This window comes from Coptis chinensis, chromosome 5, assembly GCF_015680905.1.
Source record: "Coptis chinensis isolate HL-2020 chromosome 5, ASM1568090v1, whole genome shotgun sequence".
NCBI lineage: Eukaryota > Viridiplantae > Streptophyta > Magnoliopsida > Ranunculales > Ranunculaceae > Coptis > Coptis chinensis.
The window spans coordinates 35922392-35937634 of record NC_141460.1 but is presented as its reverse complement, the minus strand read 5'-3'; positions in this window follow the sequence as shown (position 1 = coordinate 35937634).

Here is a 15243-nt window from a genome sequence, read left to right as displayed (position 1 = left end):
ATGCCTGCCCCATAAGCCTCATGCAAAAAGTCATAAGTGTAGACATGCATATTATCTACCCAATAGCATCATGGGTCTTGTATTTCAGCGGGCATGGCAAGTCCAAGAACAAATGCTAGAAAGAACCATAAGCGGTTCCCAGCCTACGTGTGTGATCACCTCGCGAAACCAAGCACCATAAGTAGTGCTTTGAAACAAATCTTTGAAAGACTGTTCTGGTATTATTGTAGGAGATGTCATCTCAAAACTACGCTCTGGAACAGCTGCAAATCACCCGGGAACAACCCGCAGAAAATTGGAATTTTCCGTGTTCACAAAAGGCAGGGGGCGGGTGCACTCTACTTGAGCGCGGGTCGCGCTCTGAGGTTTTTGGAGTTACAGTGTTTGGGCGCAAGTCGCGCTCAAGTTGGGGGCGGGTCGCGCTCTGAGTAAACTTTCTGAAATTGTCTAGGGTGCAGGTGCTTTCTCCGAGGCGCAGCCTTGCTTGGTAAGGCGTAAGAATCTTTGGCGTAAGTTTAAGAGGAAAAAGAAGGGAAAGCTTGGAGTGAAAGGTGAGAGATGATGGTGGGGTGTAGTGTGGGTTGTGAGTGTAGAATAAAGGAAGTTTAAATAGGTTCTGAGCTTTCAAAATGAATCGGCAAGTTTCCAAATTGTTTAAGGCAATTTCCAGAAATAGAAAATTTCCAAACCCGAAAATGGAAACAAACCATATTTTTGATTTTATAACAACCCTGGTATATTTTATACTAGATTTAGAATAGTAACTTCTAAACTCTCTTAGATTTCATCCTACCACCACATCTAATCATAGGTATGCCAATTACGACAATATTCTCAACCTTCACTCCAAAACAAACTCTAAAATGGAGGATCTTCTACAAATCATGATAGAATAAATAATACCACCCCCAAACAATTCGGGAAGGTGGGATTAACAATAAAATCCATGCACAATTTGAAAAGAACAACATTATATTAAAATTGAAATTCAAACAACATTTAACTACCAAATTCAAAGTTAACTACGAATTTAACAACGTAACATCCTATCTACTAAAAATAATAAAAAACAACATCAAAACAACAAACAAGGAGAAATCTAGCTACTTTTAAAGGGAGCGAGGTGGGGGATAAGAATAGGAAGTTTAGTGATCAAGCATGGAAAAACCAAACACCCCACCCCAAACAAATTTTTGAAAACAGGTTTGTAAAAATTTGTTTTAAAATGTGGGTCTTTTAAAGTCAGATTCCCTAGACTTAAAGTGATATATATATATTTACACGCAGTTTCCCATATATCAATAATCTAAAAAGTTGTGGGTCTTTCCACAAATAATTAACATAGAATGCACCATCAAACAGAATTAAGCACCAAGATTTCCTATGACGTAGCTTAGTGGAATGAGAGCAAAGCCTTATAGATCTAAAACCTAATCGAGCATACACGGTTTCTTCTTTGTCCTCCCACGAAGGGATGCCAAGTAAATGAACGCATGAGAAAATTGATGGTTGTGGAAGATAATGGGATGTGGATAATTTTGAGAAGGAAAAAATGGAAAAAATGAAAATGTGTTAGGTGGCTTGTCCTTGGGTGTTACTTCTTCACCCGGTTGGTTTTAGATAGTTATGAAGCATAGGAGAAACGCCAAGGTCAAGTACAAACTCAATGGTTCTTTGAAAAGGTAGAGGGCGAGGAACATTAAGTGATGGAAGGTGAATGAGTGACATGAGGATGTGAGGTGGGTGAATGGTATTCAACTAGTGTTCTTAGGTCTATATCATCGAGGCCTTGAGATATGCAAGACATTCCGCAATAGGTGGGTAAGAAGAATCACTGGGATAGAGGGCGAAAAATTCTTCTTCCGTCATGGCGTCAAGAGATGAATAGATGTCAATAGGAGAGAACTCGCGAGGCGACATAGTGGTGAGTATTCCCGCCTATCACGCGGGTGACCCGGGTTCGATCCCTGGCAGCGGCGCCATTTGATAACCGTAATAACAATAGAATCCTAAATATTAATGTTAACACATTAATACGTAATCCTACCGTTCTTACGTTTAAATCAATTCTTCTTACTCTCAAACATAATCATGCAATATACTGAGTAAGGATTCGTTCCACTCTTAACTGTCTAGACTTAAATTGAATTCAACTAATCAAACCCAAAAGGAACAATGGTGAGAGTAATGATTTGACGTGAAATTTCTATTCTACTATTCCCAACAATTGAATCTAAACAAAGACATAATATAAAGATTTGAACTTTATTTGTTTAAACTCAATTCAAAACTACTCATGCAATAATTGAATTAAACTAATAATGACAAATAAGTAAATCTAAGGATTTAAGCTAATAAATAAATGAAAATGAAACTAGATTATGGAGAACTAATTAACTTTATTTATCTAATAGAACAATAAGAACAAGATATGATTGAATGAATAACAACTATTTTATTTATCTAATGAATGATATTCAATGATTTAAATAACTAATCTAAAACAAAGAATGAAACTAATTAATGGAATGAAAACTAAGTAATTAACTAATCTAGATCTATCTTTTTCTAACCCTAAACTCCATTAACATTAGCTTCCTAACCTAACTGCCATTAACAAAGAGTCAAACTTTTGTTTTTATACTTTCAGATCCAAAAATCGTGCATGGGCTTGGAGCCATGTTTTGGGCCGGAAAATCGGGCCCAAAACCCAATTTCTTTAGTCCAAAATGGGCTATTCAGCTACAATTGGCTTCGATAGATGTTTCATCCACTTCTGCTCCTCTGATTGGGCCAAGGCTTGGACCATTGGAAAGCTCTTTCCGAGCCGGTCGTTTTGACATAAGATACTCCCAATTCCGAGGTTTGAGTCCAAAGATATGGCTTTCGGAAGTTCTGCTGACTTGTGCACTGTTTCTGCCCGTGTTGACTTTTCAGCTTTTGACCGAGCTTTACAAAGGCTTTGTCTCCTTGATTCTTGGCCTTTATTCATAGAACTCCTTAGCAACTGACCTTTGCTCCTTTATCTCACTAAAGTGGCACATTTCTGCACATAATGGAGTTTGAAGCCTAAAATGCATAAAAACACGTAATCAGTATTAACTCTTAATTATTACTCACATAATTGGTCTAAAAGTATGATGGTTAAGGGGTTAAAACTACAGTTTTGGGCTCTTATCAGTTCACATGAACAAATTTCTATTAGTCCTCAGAACTTTCAAGAACCAGAATATCAGGGATGAGAGTATCAAGTTAATTCTTTTTCCACTCTCACTTGAAGGTAAAGCATCCGAATGGTTAACTGCACAGCCGATCAATTCAATCAACAACTGGGAGAAGTTAAGAACAAAGTTTATGAACAAGTTCTACCCACCCCAGAAGACAGATGCAATGCAGCAAGCCATCAGCAATTTCAAAGGGAAGGTGGTCAAGAATATCATCAAAGCCGGAGAAATTCAATAATCTGCTAGTCTCATGTCCACATCATAGTTATGATAAGAGCACACCGGCTCATTTTTTTTTCGAGGACTTTCTACTATGAACAAGCGGATGATACAATGCATCAAGGTAAGTTTACATCATTGGATGGAGAGGAAGCCTACAACTTTATCGAGAATTTAGTCAAGACACTCAACAATGGAATACTAGCAACGAGGGCGTAGCTAGAGTGGAGGGTGCTTAGAAGAAATTTGGCAACCAAATTCAAGAAGACCCAAATCAAGCAATGCTATCAATTATGGCAAGCCTATTAACAGGGACTTGAAAATCTGAACAAGAAGTTTGATCGGTTCTCCATGAATCCTCCAAAACCAAACAATTTCCAAGCTAAACCTCACCCATCCAAGCCTTGTTATACCATTTGTGAGCTATGTTCTCGATGAAGGCCACACCAATCAAGAGTGTTCAGATTATCTGGATACTAATGCAGAGGCATGTAGTATCAACTCTTTAGGAAGAAATAACCGCCTCAATCGAGGACGTAATTATTGGAAGCCACAAAATACAAATCAGAGGAATTGTCCTCCAGGATTTTAGAATAAGTCAAATCAGTTCCAGAATAACCAGTATCAGTTCCAAAACTGCCAGCAACCATATAGAAATCAACAGTCATACCAGAACCAGCAATACCAAGCCAACACAAATAGAGAGTTAGTACCAGATCTTATGAGTGGATATATTGCCCCTACGCCTCAGTCGAGCAAAGCAGTTATTCCACATCCGGAAGAAGCTATCACCACCATTGTCAATGAGCTGAAACAGACAAATCAAAGAACCCAGAAGTTGGAGAATAACTTTAGTGTCATTCAAGGCCAGATAGGGCAAATCGCTGCCGCCTTGACAGAGAGATCAAAAGGAGCATTACCAAGTCAGCCGGAGCCAAATCCGAAAGGAAGAGGTGTCCTGCAGGTGGATAACCTGGAGATTACTTAGTCGAATGCCCAAGTTAATTCTGTCACCACTCTAAGGTCAGGCAAGAAAGTTGATAACAGGATTGTCTATGAACCCGGAAAAGATTCTGCAGAGCCTAAGGTAACTTATGTCCCCACCATCCCACGCAGTTCTAACATTCCAGATATATCTAGTGTTGTGCAACATGCTGAAGAAACTGTTGAAAAAGAAGTTGAAGGAACTACTGTGGAATTAAGTAAGAAGAAGCCATCATGAGTGACTCCACCTGTCACTCCACTATTTGTTACCAAGCCAACTGAAGCCGAAAGAAGAGAACCGATATTGAAGAATTTGCCAGCACCGTTTCCTTCGAAACTAGTGAATACCAGAAAGGATGACCAGTATAAGGAGATTTGCGATGTATTTCAGAATTTACAGATTAATATCCCATTTCTGACTGCCATCAAGCAAGTTCCCTCATATGCCAAGTTCCTGAAAGATCTAGTAAAGAAGAAGACCAAAATTCCGAAAGAAGCTTTTATCCCTCAAAGATGTTCATCGTACCTACAGAATCTATCGGTTGTGAAACTGAAAGATCCTAGAAGTCCAACTGTTACATGCAGAATTGGAGATTCTTTGGAGGAACAAGCTTTATTAGATTTAGGTGCCAGTGTGAATCTTCTACCATATTTCGTCTACGAGAAGTTGGGCTTGAAGGATCTAAAACCGACTGATGTTACTTTACAGTTGGCAGATAGATCAATGAAGATACCTAAAGGAATCATTGAAGATGTCATAGTCAAGATTGAAGATTTCTATTATCCGGTTGATTTCATAGTACTCGACACAGAACCTACATCTGGTAGGCAAATACCAATCATTCTAGGCAGACCATTCTTGGCCACTGCAAATGCACTCATCAACTGTCGAAACGGTAATATGACATTATCCTTTGGTAATATGAAAGTCGAGACCAATGTTTTCCATATGTTACAGCAACCACAAGAGGTGTGTACTGTGAACGAGGTATGCATGATTGAAGTGTTAGCCGCGGGATTTATCGACTCATTCATATCCTGGCGACGAAGTTGTTGAAAGCTCCTCGGACTTCAGTTGTGAGGAATTTAGTGTTGAGTCAATCAATGCGATTTTGGATTCATCACCTGTCATGGATGACATCAAGTTCAAAGGAAAGCTTGAATTGCCTATGCTTGATGGACCACCTAAAGAGCTTAAGAAGGAGCCACCTAAGTTAGAATTGAAGCCTTTACCGTCTACACTCAAGTATGTTTTCTTGGGAGATTTGGGAACCTACCCAAAGAGTCATTGCATCGATTTGATCAAGGAGCAAGAATCCAGGTTAGTAGCACTTTTAAAGGAACACAAGTCAGCTATAGGTTGGACAATTGATGATATCAAGGGGATCAGCCCTATGATAGTTCAACATAGGATTCATTTGGAAGAGGATTCCAATACTTCTAAGCAACCACAGAGGAGGCTTAATCCGAAGATGAAGGAAGTAGTTCGAGAAGAGGACGTCAAACTCCTTGATGCCAGCATTATCTACCCTATTTCTGATAGTCAATGGGTTAGTCCAGTTCAAAATGTGCCGAAGAAGTCCGGAACCATAGTAATCGAGAATGAGAACAATGAGTTGATTCTAATCAGGATTCAGACTGGATGGAGAGTTTGCATCGATTACAAGAAGTTGAATAGCGCATCGAGGAAAGATCATTTTCCATTGCCTTTCATCGATCAGATATTAGAAAGATTAGCTGGACAAGCTTACTACTGCTTTCTTGATGGTTACTCAGGATACTTTCAGATCCATATTCACCCTGAGGACCAAGAGAAGACATTCACATGTCCTTTTGAGGATTGTTTGCATCATCTCTCCTTAGTCTTTAAACGTTGTTGCGATACCAACTTAGTTTTGAACTGGGAAAAGTGTCACTTCATGGTAAAGGAAAGGATATTGTTGGAAGGAATTCTAGTAGATCGAGCGAAAATGTCTACAGGAAGTAAGCATGTTGTCGAAAGATCAATTTTGAGATGGAAACCTAAATATTCCCCATCTGTTAGTTTATGGGATTTACTCCCTGTTGACCTTCAAAGGAAGATTATTTCTATGGCTCGTGTAGGGTTCGGTAAAAGTCCATTTGCACATAAGAGGAGAGTACGTAAGCTAGGTTGCTGTAAGAATTGCCATTCTGAAACTTGTCCTGGGTTACAGCCATTAAGAGAAAATTGTTGGTACAAGGTATACTTTTGTCAATCACATGCTGAGAGAGATCAGAAGAATTCCTACAAAGTGGAACCGAGTGGGTGGGAGTACTAGTCTTGAGGATCTGACTTTAAAAGACTCACATTATGTCTTGAGGATCTGACTTTAAAAGACTCACATTACGTCTTGGGGATCTGACGTAAAAAGACCTAAAAATTTGTTTCTTAAACTAATTCTGATATTCGGCATCAATGGTAATATCCTACCTTTTTCTCATCCATTTCATTTACTTCTTTATACATTGAGGTCAATGCATGCATAAGTAGGGGGAGGGTGTACTTGAGAAATGAATTTCGAAAATTAGTTTTCAAAAACAAAAATATTTTTGGTTTCTATATCAGTAGCATGAGAAAAATGAATTTTAATGATGAGTCTGGGATATATATTATATACTGCTTAGTGTTGAGTTTGACAGATAGTTGATATTATTGATTTCATTACTGCTTAGACTATTTATTATGCTCGGACATAGTTCTTATTGATAGAATTCTTTATCAAGGCACCACCATAGTACTTGGTCAGTTTTGTGTACTTTTGCTAGAAGAGAGATTTAAACCCCTAGTAAACTAGAAGTAGAATTTTTAGACTTAGCCCGTGAGACTTGAGCTTTATACCCATTCTTTGGAGAGTTCTTACAAAAAATCCGAGTCTTAGTGACTCAACATCTTTCAGTTCTTTATATCGTTGTAATATAGTCTCATTATTCGTTGATTTGGTTAATCACGAAGTGACATCAACTGGGGAGATAGCCATTAGGTCTTGTAGTCTATTCGAAACAGAGTATCATACTGATAAGTCAAGTAGTAAACCCATTCAGCCTTTATCCCACCTAGTAGGACCATCATGTTAAACCCTTTTGCGCCTTACAATAAGCCATTTTCTTTCATAAAACCCCCTACCCTTTACCCAACTCCAGACAAAGAGTATAGCCAAAATCTTTATCAGCCATACCCATATGTTTCTGAGAATACGAGGGACACAAAGAGGAAGAAAGAACACAAAAGGAAGATTATAAGGAAATACCAGAGAGATACAATAAAGACCATCATTCTGTTCTAAGTGAAAGAAGCTAGTGGAAAACAAGCATATCCAGTACTAATCAAGGATATACCACTGGAAAAAAAAAAAAAAAAAAAAAAAAAGTTGAACAGAATGGATGAAAAAGCTAAGATAAAGGAAGAATTTTCTCTACAATATAGAATTTAAAGAAATCTTCCAAAGAAAGAAGCAAACCCTTAGTATTTTTCAAAAACAACCTTAGAATCCTTTTTACCTTTTCTTCATAAACCAATACCCAAGCCAAGTTACAACCCATGACTTATCACTACAGTATGGTACGAAGTCTAGAATAGGTGAGAGGATGCTAAAGTGAATGACCCGACACTTCATATGTGATTGACATTCTTTCCATGAGACTACTTTTATTCAGAAGTCTGTTTTTCAAGGTAGTATGTGGGATGTTCGTATGCATTATTCTTTTCCCCACATATATGAGGTAAAATAGTAGACCATCTTTTGAGAGATTTTTTGTTGAGAGTATGACTGGTGAGGATTGAAAGTTGAGATTATCTGTCTAAAGGTAAACTAGGGATTCCGTTTCTTGGATAGGAGAGTATAGAAAATTGACTAAGTACACACATAAGCCTTGATTGAGAATTTTTGTCAATTTTTACTATCTCTCATCATAATCTATAAGTCTTTGCAGCAATGTAGTTAGCAATGGAGATTGTCTATTGGAGTAAGCACTAAGTGGGTAAGAAATTTCTCTCTCTGAAAAATACTATCATTCTTGAATATGCTATTGATTGATTTTGTGGGTATATCACCTGAAAACCCTCACAAGACTATAACTCGTCCTTTTTGGGGAACTTAAAGGTTTAAAGCCTTGTTGCATATGGTAAATACAATCGCAATGCCTGCAAAAATGAGTTAGGATTTTATTTTTGTTATTAGGATGTGATTTTGATCACTTATCTATTTTTTTATCTTATTTGCTAAGAGACTAGCAAAAGGCTAGTTGGGAGTTGTGATAAGTGCTCAAAAAGTGCTATTTAACCCTCGATTATGCCTCTTGTTTAGCCATCTTAGTGGACTAGTAGTGTTTTATAAGTTGTGTTTTAAGATTCTACAGTGAAAAAAGAGAGTTTTGTAGAATATTAGAGAAAATGGGGTAAAACGGCAATTCGAGCATTAAGGATCACATGGGAGGCCCGTGGACAATCATGGAGAAGGCCAAGGAATTGGAGTCTGTTAAAAATGCGACTTGGACCTATTTTAAAAGTCTATTTGGAAGCCCAAGGCCAAAGGATTCGTTGCTTGGACCAAAGCCCGCAAAAGAGGATAGAATGATAGAGCGAGAGAGAGAAAATCGGCTTATCGCCTCACGGGACATAGATCGAAAGGCGTCGACATTGATTAAGTCCGGGGCGCATGAATAATGCGCCCGCACGCATGAATCGACATAATGTAGCCAATTCCTTCTTCAGTTTTGAAGACGGTCGGACTCTGGAAGAAGTCTATTTGTATTAGGAAACAAATGAAGGTTTGGAATGCTTCTAGAGCTCATTGTAACCCCTATAAATAGAGGACCTAAGTGCCTCATGTAATTGCCCAATTCACTTATATTCTTGTCTCCAGAACTTGAGGCAGAGAGAGATTAATAATAAAAGATCGGTTTTAACTAGCTGAGTCTTAATAAATTTGTCTTTCTAGTATTATGTTCTTCGACTCTTCTTCTTTTCGTTCTTCGTGTTCTTCCTTCTATATGGAAGGCTAATCTTCTCCCTCAAGGGAGGAGATGAAGCCGATGCTTAAGGTTTAATGATTCTTCTGGTTTATGGTGTTCTTCAATCAGGTTAGTTCTTTATGTTTTTAGTTATTAGTACCATTGCCCACACCAGGGGATGGAAGTATAGATTAAGGTTTTTATTTATTACAATTGAATATCATGCTAGTTTAGGATTTTATTTATTGCAATTGAATATTTGATAGTAACATGCTTTTATTAATTGCAATTGAATATAATGCTAGAATAGAGTTTTATTTATTGTAATTGAATATTATACTATTATTCTCTACTTTTCTTCTAATTGTGTAGTGTTTTAGAGTAAGGGAAGTATTCCTTGTGTTTGCCTTAGATGGTGATTCATTGAATAGCTGCCCAAACTCACATAAAAGGAAAGAAGATACTAGTAATATGAACATAGGAACAACCTTAAGTAGGGTTAATTGTTTAACGATGTTTCACCCAAAAAGGCATCGGCACTTTCGCTCGATTAGACATTAGTCTACTTGGAGAACAACATGAAGCAAAAAGTCATTGAATCAAAAGCATTGGTGGATTTGAATCTCTTGAATCTATCTCTCTCATATTTTCTCCTTATTTCCAATTCTTAGCTTTAGTATAAGTTTAGTTAGTTTAGTTTAGTTTAGCATTAGAATCTACAATATCTATAATCATAATTTTTAATCCCTCAAACCCTCTTTCCAGTCTTGTCCTTCATATAAACATACACTTAAAAGTGGAACGATACCCTACTCATCCTTTACTTATTGAAGGATAATTAGGTTTTGATACGTTTCTCTTTTGTTCAACAACCATACCACATCTCACACACAAAAAAGGAGGCAGTGTCACATACCAAGTGGCTCGATCAACCTTGACAGTGGCGACAACAGTTTCACACTTTATTGCGGTTGTGGCAGCAGCACCAAGGCGCTCGGTCGATATCAGAGATGGAGCTCGTGATTGGTGGCAGCAGCAATTGCTTGTTGGTATGGGAAAAATGAAGAAGAGATAATGAGGGCAAGGGGTAGTGTGCTTGGGGCGTTTGTGTCTTTTCCTAGCATACAAGTCTTATAGAAATGTAGTAGATCCAATGTTGGTACTGACATAAATCATGGGTCTTATAAGAGATTTCTAGTAGAATGCCTCTTATAAGAGGCAAAAAATGAACCAAAAATATGTCCCAATTCACTGGTCCACGTGTCTTATAAGAGGTTATAAAACCTCTGGGTCTTATAAGAGGCAAAAAAAAAAAAAAAAAAAAATGGCCCCTATGTAGGTAAACTGTTAGAGATACATTATGTTGGCTTATGGGATCTTTACATTGTCTTACTGGTAACCATTGAGGAAAATGAAATAACATGTTCAATTAAGTACTAATTGAACACAATGCAGTGCTTCCTGCACTTGATACATAAGTACCCAGTCTATTAATATGCACTAAACTCAATGCAGTATTTCCTGTGTTGTGTGATTGTGTCTAGTAGATACTGTTTCAGCAAGTTTTGCCAAAACACACTAGTTGGGTCGGAAGTGATCTGTTTGGAAGAGATTGCGAAGGGGATGGTTGTTGGTGAGAGTTGAGACTGGACTTTGGTTTGAAGTTGCCTACGTACCCAAATGTTGTATTGCTTTGGGATCAAGTCTCGATTACGCAGTTCTGGAGAATGACCAATGTTGGATTTTATATGTCAGATTGGTGATAGTTACTTCCTCGTTCTCCAATATTCCAATCATGGGATGAAATTGGAGAACTTGCTGGAGTACCGTCATAGGATTTAAAGTTGATGGAAGTGAATCTTGAATTTGGACAAAGTTGTGGAAGTTGTGAAAGTTGATTGATTCGGTCGAACAACTTCCTCGCAAATGTTTAAGAAACGTGTTTAATTGAATAGACTTTGTGTTATGTGGGTAGGTAGGCTATAAATTGAATCTGAGCTTGGGCTATGAGCGTGGCCTTTTTGGGCTCTAAGCATGGGCTTTATTGTAGTTAAGCGGTAGAGCATGGGTTTTTTGGGCTCTGAGCATGGGCTTTATTGTAGATAAGCTATGAACATGGTGTAAGAACTATTATGGTCGCAGTTTATAAACTGTGAAAACCATGCGCAGCGGAATAAAGGTTCTCACGATTTTGGTTAGAAATTCATACCTTTAGATCAGCTGTGATATCTCTGAGAATCCAAGATCTACGAAATCAGCAACCTTTTGATCTTCTGTTGTATTCCTATTTTTAGAATAGACGTTGTGTGGGCAACGATCTACCAGCATCTTCTTTCTCTCTTGGCCTCTCTTACTCTCAAAGTCAGAACCGAATTTGGATCTCACTTTCTTGAGCAATTAATCAGTAAAAACGACCAAAGAAAGAGGGTTTCTATTTATAGGCTACAATAGGGACCATGAGGAGAAATCAGGGTTAGGTCTCCTGATGGGCTTGGGCTTCCCATGTTCGCCCAGAACACACGGCCCAAGTCCGTCAACAAATGGCTTATTCTACTAAATGCCATTGTTGCACTGCTGCCCTAATCCTAAATTACGTGTTACATTTATGGGCTCCATATTATATGCTCGTTGATTTCCCCGTGTTTAAAATATCGAATGCCCGCTGATTAAGTCAAGTTACTGACAACTACATTAATCAACTTCTTATGTCCTTGAGTAGTACCACTCAACCTCATTGTCATGTCGGATTAAATCCACCTACAGGGTTTACATGACAATCCTTATGAGCTCCTCAAAGGGACATCATCAGCCCGACTTCCTGCGGGTCACGGATTCCTTCTATAATCAACAACACACCTTACATACAATGTCATTACCCAATCCATCGAGTTTGTTGATTCACAAATGAATCTCACTCATTGATGATTTAAAACAATGTACAATGCACGTAAGTGTCTGTTATTATATTCGGATTAAGAGGACAAGCATCCATAATAATAGAGTTGCTTGTTCTCTTATATAGTCAGTATAAAGAGAAACAACCTTACTTGGTCCTGTTCAATACACACAAAGTGTACCTGTGTAAACCTGTAGTCAAGATAGACTAATACCAGATTATACTACAACCGTACCAATGGTTTGTCTAAATCCATCTAGGTTGTGAACGTTTGCTTATACTTTATAAGGTATTGAGGATATGATCTTTTGTGTGTCACCACACACCATATCATCTACAACATAAAGTATTAGACGCATGCATATAACTAATAACATATATAATATACATAACATTTTTCCATATGATTCTCATTCAAAATATAAAGAATTAGAGTTAATACAAAAGTAATGCTTTTAGTATATAACCCTATCACATGGGCTCTGAGCATGGGCTTTTTTGGGCTCTGAGCATGGGCTTTATTGTAGATAAGCTATGAGCATGGGCTCTGAGCATGGGTTTGTATTGAATTGGGCTTTAATTGAGCCACATTTGTGGGGGCCGGAACATATACTGACCCATACTCACATTTGTAAAACATACCAACTTTCTACAATGATCTTGTCCGTGGTTTTCAAAGAAGCCAAATGACTGCAGGGAACAATTCATCTTTGCCATAGAGTCATAATCAAGTAAGCAGGAGTGAATGTTTTTGAGAGGGGTGGGGGGTACGTGGCCTAAAATGTAGTTTGGTAGGTTTGTGTATGTCTGTCCTCAATCCTTCGCCACTCTCCCTCTGCCTCCTTCACTCCCAAACTCTCTCTCTCCCCACCCACAAACCCATCTCTCCCTCCATCCTCCACTCACGCCCTGACTGCTTGCAATTATCTAGTTATATATATAAATTACCATGGAAGGGACTCCTTTAGATATTTCTGCACTTGTTAAGTCGTTAGTGTTTGCAGATTGAACTGTAATGGATATATTGATAGCATAACTTGAAATGAGTTCCCATGTATTTTAACTGTGAAATGATAATGGGCAATGATTGAAGAAACATCAATTCAACTTATACATAATAGGAAACTTAAACTTACTTACATAAGTTTGTAGAAAAACAACTAGAACTCAAGAAATGGACAATTAGACAAACACCAATAGATGTGATAGACAAATAAAGGGGTTTCCTGATTAAGTTTGTCAACCTGTTAGAGAAATACTATGTTGTCTTATAGTATAGTTATATTGTGTTAAAAGGAAATGACATGCCATGTTTAATTAAGTACTAATTGAACACAATGCAGTGCTTCCTGCAAGTCCAACATAATGACTCCATATTTCTATAAGCTGGGGATAAACAAAGGTCACAGGTTTATAAAGTGCAGAAGTCAACCTAGATGCGGCGCTTTCAAATGGATTGATCTCTCGAATGAAGCAAGCCATGAAGCAAATACAACTAGGTAAGAAAATGTCACAGGAGGAGGGAAGGTGAAGGTAATAGTGGAGGGGAACTGTATCTCCAAAATTACCATGGAAGGGACTGTTTCAGATATTTCAGCACTTGTTAAGTCTTTAGGGTTTGCCGATTAAACTGTAATGGATCTATCGATAGCATAAGTTGAAATGAGTGAACATTTTGGATGTATTTTAACTGTAATTGATGTAGTTTAACTGTAAAATGATAATGGGTAATGATTCAAGAAACATGAATTCAGCTTAAACGTAATGGGAAACTTACACATAATTACAAAAGTTCGTAGAAAAACAACAAGAACTCAACAAAGGGACAATTACAAATAGGTGTTTCCAGTTATGTAAGTTACTCTATTAGAGATGCACTGTGTTGTCTTCATACATAGTTATATTGTTGTGTATTTAACCATTGACTAAAGGACATAACATGTTTAATAAGTAATAATTTCACATAACCATAACACAATGCAGTGCTTCCTGTAGTTGATACATAATAAGTACCCAGTCTATTAAAACGTACTAACTAACATGAAAGAAATAATTACATATATAAACGACTAGTTAAATTGGGTTTTGGCAAAGTTTGACATGAATAAGAAAATGGAGTGAATGCCATTTGCTGGGATTACTTGATCTGCTAGGACCTTCTTCTCCATGAAACTGTACCATATGATCTTGTTGTACCAACTGAAAACTCCAATGTCTGATGGTAGTAGGTCGACAAAGTTTGAATGGCGGAAACTTTTATATAATATAAACGTCCTCGGTTCACTCCACACACAGTTCTCGTACCGCTGCAAAACCCGGAGTTCTAATATTTCAGTGCCGATGCCATCCTCACCCCAGAAAGAGAACATAATAGCTATGGAGCCATCATAGGGAAACAGCGTGTACGACTTCGGTGGCCGTTGAGTATCTGGTAGCCTAATCCTTGTCCATTGCTCACGTCGAACGTTAAAAACTAATATTCCCGCAGCCCAAAAATATCAATGAAGATTTCCTTTTGCAATAACTCCATCATTCCTTTTAAGGAGTTCATCATTAAAAGACAACTCCAGGTCCTCCAACCTTTTCCATTGGTTAACTTGATAATCAAACAATTCAACATGATAGATGATACATTTCTTCAATTTGTTGTCCCTGGAAGGCCTTACAATGTTGTGGTTAGGTACTGAGAGCCTAACTATAGTGAATCGCAAAGGTTCCATAGAATTAACCACCATTCCCACACATTTTGTGAAGAATCTGTTCCTAGGATTATTTAGATAACGAAGGTTTCTAGTCGTTGGTTTGCATACATAGAACTTTTGGTTTTTTTTGTAAGGTGTGTTCAAGAGAACAATACCTTCCATTGACGAGGCAAGGACCGATGTGCCATCAGGTTTGAAGTCCAAAGTTGTGCCTGGAATTGGTGGGTTCTTTGCAATGCTAGATCCA